Genomic DNA, 8,789 nt, shown 5'->3' on the forward strand with positions numbered 1-8,789 from the left:
ATTGGTTTTGCCCGTGGGAAAGAATTTTGCTAGGAAGGCAGTGGAGCAGTTTTTCCATGTAGTATTTCTATATTTGTTGGTGTAGAACCATTGCTTCACCTTCCCCAAGAGTGAGAATGGGAAGAGGCGAAGTAATATGGCATCTCTGGTAACTCCCTTGATGGTGAAAGTGTTGCAGATCTCCAGGAAGTGTTGGAGATGAGCACTCACATTTTCATGTGTCGTTCCGCAAAACTGGCTAGCTTGCACCATGTTTATGAGAGCCAGCTTGAGCTCAAAAGCATTGTCTCTAATGTTGATCGTTGGTCCAGTACGGATGTTGGCCGTAGTTGGAGTAGAGAATTCACAAAGAGTCTTATTCGCCATGGATTCGAAAACTGGTGTTAAGCTACGCCTTTTCTGGTTGTCTTCCGATTCTAAAGCTAGAACTTTCTTAAGTTTAGCCTTAGTCCTCCTGAGTAGTGCTTCTTGATTTTCAACATAGTTTGTTGGAAGGTCAAAACCGGCCATACATTACCCTGCATAAGATATAAAAGTAGACAGAACAAGGGTAAGCCTGTTTGAGCAGAAGTATATGGTTTTTCTCGATCACATCAATTAGTACAAGTTTATCAATATTCCATGATTGCCTAGCTACCTTCCCTGGCAATGGCACCAGAAATGCTTGTTGGTATTTGTTAACTTGTCACTAGTTTAAGTAGCCACCTAATGTTGTTGACCTTTCTTAACATCACTTTTGCTAAGCTGTCATCTCTAGCTATGATGACAGAAATGTTTGTTGGTACTTTCTAGCGTCACCACTAGAATGACACTAAGAAGTACTTTAAGTATTTTATTATGACTAGAAATAATATAAATATATATATATATATATATGAAGGGATCTACAAGCGCACACATAATATACCATTGTAGCACTTCACCCGGGAGTATTTCAAGTATCGTTATTTATATTTTTACCACAGGGAAGGATGGACAGTTGGAATATATTGATAACTTATACATATGATGGAGAGATAAACCATTACTCTACTCACAACAGGGGTAAGTCAAGAGATAAACATATATATGAATGGTAAATGATAAATGATATCGATCACTCAGAGTACTCCTTTCTATGGCATTAGCATTGCTAAGTAGAAATTAGAGGAATAATTCCTAAGTCATTCTTAATTACAAGTCAAATCAGACATTGATTAGTGCAATTACACTTAGTAGTCATGGCTAAGATCAACTTCAGATCTACACATAAGGGATATTACTAAGGAAGATTAAGAACTAAGCTTGTCTTCCTTCATAACTAGATCCTACATGTCCTATATTCGGGGAGTGGACTACAAAGGACTCAACGGGAGTGTCACATCCATGATCTACCACATGGCCTAGAATATAGGGTGCATCTATTGGTAAACAACGTATAAGCACCACGCTTACACAATGTCGATGTTGGTGGTCTCTATCGATCAAATCCGACCGCCAAATAAGTCACAAAAAGAGGAGAAATTAGCAATCTTAATCACATATGCATTTACTATTAACCAAGTTCCACATGTATTTGGAGAACATTATTTTGCAGGTCACAAACACAAATACATGGAATAAATCACCAAAAGGCGCTTTCCGACGCTGATTTGCGTAAAGAAACAAGGGAGACGCCCATCAACTCAATTCGAATTGGGCAAAAACCTATGGAGCAGTGATCCATGACTAGCCCATGGCCTGCCACACAAAGGCGGTGGAGAGGCAGTGCAGTTAAGGGGTGGCTAGTCCTAGGGGGTAGCCGACACCCTGTTGGCGCGCCTCAGCCTCTCCATCGACAGGCGACGGCATGGCTCCATGCTAAGGTAGTGCAGCCCAGGGCTTCACGCCAAGAATAGCGAGAGCACTGCCTTAGAGCCGTGTATAAATAGAGGGGCAACCCTCCCTCTCAACACACACCACATTGAGCAACACCTCACTCTCTACTCTCTTTAGTTTTACCTTTTAGCTGTATTAGAGCAAGACAAAGCCACCTTGGAGGGCTTGGCTCATTGCAAGAAGAGGTTCTTGGTATGAATATCAATATGGGTTCTTCCAAAGTCATACCTTCACTTTATTATAATCATACTTATGAACTAGAGTATAGTTATTGTGTTATGATCGTGATTTATGAACTAGTGCAAAGTTTATGTGTCATAAGAATAGCACACTTAACTTTATGCTTAAACAATCATATAACTTATATAATCAGAATTAGAGCTAAGTTCATCGTGCCGTTAGGTGTGCCTAAGTTCTTTACCTATCGATCCATAGGGTTGGGACCTAGGGGAATTTATGTAGTTTCTGTATACGCAAATGTGGTGCTTGGGTATGGAGAGACAGGTGAATGCATTGTCCTTCTCTCCGGTTGAGGGGTAGGCGGCAGGTGGTGATAGCCCTATCCGTCCTTTGTAATCACCCACGTTCATTTAGGGTGTAGGAGTCTAAATTGTCATATGAGGTTGCTGGCAGACTAGTACTCGGTGGCCTCCCAACCTGCTTCACACTTGGCCCTAAGACTAATTATGTAACTTGTATGATCATTGACTAATCTTTGTATGACTATAGTAGACCAATGCTTGCTCGACTTAGATTATTCTTTTATTCTTTCTTTTCTATTTTATCCTTTGAGAAATGCCAAGTGTGTGTCCACTATCTTAAAATTATCATTGTTACCCTTGTTATAAACATTGGTGTACTTGCAAGCATTACTATTCAAGTTCATATCCATACTAGACTCTTAATCAAATGCCTTCCTTTGGGAAAATATAAATAACGATACTCTGAATACTTCCGGGTGAAATGCTATAATGATAGCTCCGTGCGCATGCGGATAAATATCTAAAATTGTTAAGGAACTATCAAGGCTATTTCTTAGTAGCATGGCTACACATTAGTTATGTTGCTAAGAAGTACCAACAAGGTATTTCTGGCACCATTGCTGAGGATGGATTCAAACCACGTACTTAGTAGTGACATTAAGAAATACCAACAGTCGACCACTCACCCCTTGTTCTTTGGATCGAGCGCTAAATGAACTTATGCTTGAATATAATGATAATCTAGCTATACTAAGCATATAATCAAAGTAGACGTTGAACATAATAACTAAGAACATGAATAATATTAAGAACAATGTCAAATCAATTGTAGCAAACATATGAATAATGAAAGATACAAAATAGGATACAAGGGGCTACACCAAGTCACGCTTCTTCACAAGATCAAGAATCCAAGCAAAGATTGCCTCCCTCTAGATCTAGCCTAGCTAGCTATGCCCTAAAATATAGTGGAGCTCTGAGGATGATCAAGGTTTCTTGATCTCTTGAATGATTAGGGTTGATTGCCTGAGGGTGGCAAGGGCTGGTAGATCAAACCGACTTGAAAGAATGGCGTAGATGCAAACCCTCAAGTAGTGGAGAACTGACATTGCGACACGGAGGCTGACAGGTGGGAATAGGGGCTGGTCGGTCTACAGGTGGCAGCCACCTGCCCTCCGCTTTGGTGGTTTGCCTCCTGGTGTCTTCTGGAACCTTCTAGAGTTGTTTTTGTTGCGGATAAGCACAATTAATTCTGACATTTGGGTCCACCTTGATGATTTTCTAGATAAACCTTGCTGAAAACATAGATTCACCAAAACTCATGAAATTTGTTAGTTTAGACCCCTAAACCTATGTTGGTGATCATATCCATGCCCTTATACAAGTTATATTAATGGTTTATAATGGTTGTTAACTACTGTCAACAGTGCCCCTTCGACATGGGCGTCAGCCCTTCGTAGAAGTTCTGGAGCACGAGCCAGTTCTCCATTCTATGGTGTGGGCAGGCTTGGATATAATCCTATAGCCTCTCCCATGCCTCAGGAATAGTTTCCATTGAATTCTGCTGGAAGTTTGAATTTTTTCCACTCAGCGTATTGGTTTTGCCAATGGGGAAAATTTTCAAGCGGAACACCACGGAACATTTTTCCTATGTGTTGACGGCTTCCTTTTCCTTGTAAAACCACTACTTCACCTTCCCCGCGAGAGAGAAGGGAAACAGACAGAGCCTGATGCTTGCTGGTGCAACATCTTTTATGATGATGGTGTTGTACAGCTCAAGGAAATGTTGCAGGTGTGCACTACATCCTCACTAGGCAAACTACAGAACTGGTTTGCCTACACCATCATGATTAGGCCAGTTCGGAGCTTAAAATTCCTGGTGCCCATGTTGATAGCGAGCCCAACGGGCATGTTGTCAACAGTAGGGGTGGAGTATTCGCGGAGTGACAGGGCCATAGCAGTAGTAGTAGATGGGGCAGGGTGACTGGTTCAACTGTCAGCGGAGTAGCAGAAGAAGAAACGGTACGAGACCGACTCTTCCTTAGGAGTGTCTCTGGATTCTCTGTGTAGTTGTTCAGTAGGTTGTAACCAGTCATACACTATCCTGTTTACATCCACAATAGGGAGAAAACAAGCAGAGTCAGCCTGCACAAACTATGGCTACCATTCATGCATGTGATCATGATCATATCCTTCTAGATTCTTTTAACCATGACTTCCCCACCAACGGTGCCAGAAATGCTTGTTGGCATCTCTTAGCGCAATCACCAAGTATGGAGATGGAATCCATTCCTAGCAATGGCACTAGAAATGCATATTGGTATTTCTTAGCACCATCACTAAGATTTGGATAAATCTTAGCAGCGCCGCCAAGAAACACCAACCATGATAGTTCTTAATGATTACAAAATCAATATCCGCAAGTGCACTGATCTATCATTGTAGCATTTCACCCCAAAAGTATTTAGGGTATCGTCATTTATATTTTTCCAAAGGAAGGCAAGGTGTAAAGAGTCTAGCATGGATATGAACAAGACTACATACTTGCATAGTGAACCAAAGTTCATGATAGGGGTAAAAATTGGTATTTCAAGGATAGTGGACACACATCTAGGCCAACCTCAAGGATAAAAGAGAAAACAAAGAGTAAAAGAATGTTTCTAAGTGGAGCAGGCATGTTCTAATATAGTCGTGCCAAGAAGTATACTAGTCGATGATCATACAAAATACATGGTTAGAGCTAGACTTAAGTGTAAGATAGGTCAGGAGGCCACTGAGTACTAGTCTGCCAGCAACCTCATGTGACGATTTAGACTCCTATACCCTACCCAAACGTGGGGATTACAAGGGATGTATAAGGCTGTCACCACCTACCGCCTACCCCTCAACTTTGGAGTAGGAAATATATTCACCTGTCCCTTTGTACCCGGGCACCATGCTCGATTACACAGAAACTACCCACATCCCTCCCTAGGACTCCAACCCTATGGATCGACAAGCATAGGACATGGGCACACCCGAAGGCACGATGAACCGCCACCTCAACTTAGCTCTAATTCTAATCATACAAGTTATATGAATGTTTATGCATAATGTTTTACATGTTAAGCTCATAGCATTGAAACTATATGCTAGTTCATATGTCATGATTATAACATGAAAACTATACTCTAATTCAATAGCACAACTATATTGGTAATATGAGAGCAAGACTTTGGAAGAACTCTTTATAATATTCATACCAAAATGTCTCCCTTAAAGGAGCCAAGCTCTCCTTGATAGCTCTACTAGCTTCAAAGTACTACTAAGAAATGTAAAATAGTACAAGGGAGGTGTGAGGTGTTAGGCTCCAAATGAGGTGTGTGTTGAGAATGAGCTCCACCCCTTCTTATATACTACTCTATGGTCAGTTTGGGGGAGCTAATTTAGGAAACCCACGAAAATCTACCCTAGGCGCAATGATGATACCTCCAGAGCAAGGTGGGCCTAGAAGGATGTGCGTGGGGTGCGGGTGCACCCAGGGTGCTGTTGGCGGTCTTCACCGATCAAATCCGACCGCCAATTAAGTGACAAAAAGAGGAGAAATTAGCAAACTTAATCATATATGCATTTATTATTAACCAAGTTCCACATGTATTTGGAGAACATCTTTTTGCAGGTCACAAACATGAATACATGGAATAATTCACCAAAAGGCGCTTTCTGACGCTGATTTGCGCAAAGAAGCAAGGGAGCCGACCACCATACCAACTCAAAACGGGCAAAACCCCACGGGGTAGTGACCCATGAACACCCCAAGGCCTACCATGCAAAGGCGGTGGCCAGAGGCAGTGGTCAAGGGCCGGCCACTCCTAGGGGGCCGCCGCTCCCCCTGGACGTCGCTCTCCCTCTCCTTGCTACGGCGGTGGCTTGCCACCATGCTGAGGTGGTGCGACCTAGGGTTTTGTGCTAAACAAAGACAGAGCACTGCCTTCACTCTTGTATAAGTAGAGGGGAACCCCTATCTAAACACACTCCACTTGAGCAACACTTCACTTGAGCATCACCTCACACACCTCACTTCTAGTAGTTGTAGTTTTACTTTTTAGTAGCTTTAGAGCAAGGCAAAGCTACCTTGGAGAGCTTGGCTCTTAGAAGAAGAGACCTTCCAAAGTTGTGCGCTCATATGATACTTATAGTCATACTTATGAACTAGAGTATAGTTGTTGTGTTATAATCTTGATATATGAACTAGTCTATAGTTTATATGTCATGAAAGTAGCACACTTAACTTTATGCTTAACCACTCATATAACTTATATCATTGGAATTAGAGCAAAGTTGAGGTGGCGGTTCATCGTGCCGTTAGGTGTGCCCAAGTTCTTTACCTATCGATCAGTAGGGTTGGGGACCCAGGGGAATTTGGGTAGTTTCTGTATATGCAAGCGTGGTGCTTAGGTATGGCGAGACAGGTGAATGCTTTGTCCCTTTCCACTGTTGAAGGGTAGGCGGCAGGTGGTGACAACCCTATCCGTCCTTTGTAATCCTCCATGTTCGACTGGGTGTAGGACTCTAAATTATCACATGAGGTTGCTGGCACACCAGTACTCGGTGGCCTCCCGACCTGCTTCACACTTAGCCCTAAGACTAATTATGTAACGTGTATGATCATTGACTAATCTTTGTATGACTATAGTAGACCAATGCTTGCCCGACTTAGATTATTCTTTTATTCTTTCTTTTCTATTTTCCTTTGAGAAATGCCAAGTCTGTTATAAACATTAGTGTACTTGCAAGCATTATTATTCAAGTTCATATCCATACTAGACTCTTAATCAAATGCCTTCCTTTGGGAAAATATAAATAATGATACCCTATATACTTCCGAGTGAAATGCTACAATGATAGCTCCATGCGCTTGCGGATAATTATCTAAAATTGTTAAGGAACTATCAAGGCTATTACTTAGTGCCATTGCTAATTATTAGTGACGACGCTAAGAAATACCAACAAGCATTTCTAGTGCCATTGCCGGGGATGGATTCTATCTCCATACTTGGTGATTGAGTTTAGAAATGCCAACAAGCATTTCTAGCGCCGTTGCTGGGAAAGGCATATTGATGAAAGAATCTAGTAGGACATGTTCATGATAGTATGCATGTAAGGTAGCCATTGTTTATGCAGGCTCTTGTTTTCTCCTATTGTGGATGAAAATAGGATAGTGTATGACCGGTTTTGACCTACCAAACAACTACACTCAAAATCTGGAGGCACTCCTAAGGAAGAAACGGTCCCATACCACTTCTTCTGCCACTCCACCGATAGTTGAACTAGTCACCCCCGCACCATCTGCTACTCCAATCAGGTCCAACCGGCCACCGTACTCCCACATCGGCTGTGTCCTCTCCGCCAACGGCGCAATCTGGCGGTGGTAGAGGGTGTAGAACACCCGCACTCCGTCAAGGCCATGCCTCACGAGCTTTCGGAGCTCCTCTTTGATGGCCTCCACCTTGTGCCTCCCCTTACGGCCGCAACCCCACGACCAGCTTTCCCGCTCCTCCAGTCTCCTACCGGTAAACGCAGGGAATGGCGCCGCCTCTAGGTTCCTGATGTAGAACCACTCCCTGTGCCACCCCCGGTTGGAACTGTAGGGGGGTGTACATGGGCTATGAACCTCCTACACTCGGCTTCCTCTGAAGGACGAAACCCCCCACTGGCGCGGCCTCAACCGAGCTCCCCACTGTCAAGGTCCTCCTAGAGAAGAATCGCCGGAAGAGATCCACGTGCGTCTCCATCCCGAGGAAAGCCTCGTAGGCGGTGACGAAACCAGCTATATGCAGCACCCCCATCGGATTGAGGTGTTGTAGCTCCAAATCCCACTCATTAAGGAGCCCGCGCAGGAACCAATGCGTGGGGTATCCTAGCCCGCGCTCATGAAAGGTAAGGAAGGACACCACTTCACTGGGATGAGGTCGCGGGAACTCCTCTTCCCCAGGGACCCTCCAGTGCGCCACCTCCTATGGTAGCAGAAAACCCTTCTTGACGAAAGACTCCAGCACCGACTTCCTCATGGTGGATGACCTCCAGTCTGACATCTTGCTTCGGCTTGCAAAAAGGATTAGTGAGTTCTCCTCTTCTCCCTCGCTCTCTCCCCCTTCCTTTCCTAGAGACCTCCGTAGCTCTCAAGGATGCTCTCGACGAGGAGGAAAAAGAAAGGTGGCGGCAGCAGATGACGAATAGGCAAAAGAATGAGATGAACACCCTCTCTCTTCTCCTACTTAAAGGAAGGCGAGCAGCAGTTAGGAAAGGACATACCGATCGGGAAGGCAAAGCGGTGGGGCGAGAAACTCTCTCTTTTTTCCATTTAATGCAGATGGGACGCCCCCTAACCGACAGGATGTGCCTAGCACGACAAAACGGCTCCTGATCAGGTGGGACGTGACAACGACATGGCCCACCACTACCGCACGA

General features: G+C 43.8%; 1 non-coding gene across 1 annotated transcript; it reads left to right on the forward strand.

Annotated features, from left to right (window-relative positions):
- The first annotated feature begins 3,826 nt into the window (after positions 1 to 3,826).
- LOC136490298 (small nucleolar RNA R71) lies at positions 3,827 to 3,933 on the forward strand. The gene has a single exon (XR_010767589.1). It is a non-coding gene; the product is annotated as a small nucleolar RNA R71 (small nucleolar RNA).
- Positions 3,934 to 8,789: the final 4,856 nt, after the last annotated feature.

Source organism: Miscanthus floridulus, chromosome 10, assembly GCF_019320115.1.
Source record: "Miscanthus floridulus cultivar M001 chromosome 10, ASM1932011v1, whole genome shotgun sequence".
Lineage (NCBI taxonomy): Eukaryota > Viridiplantae > Streptophyta > Magnoliopsida > Poales > Poaceae > Miscanthus > Miscanthus floridulus.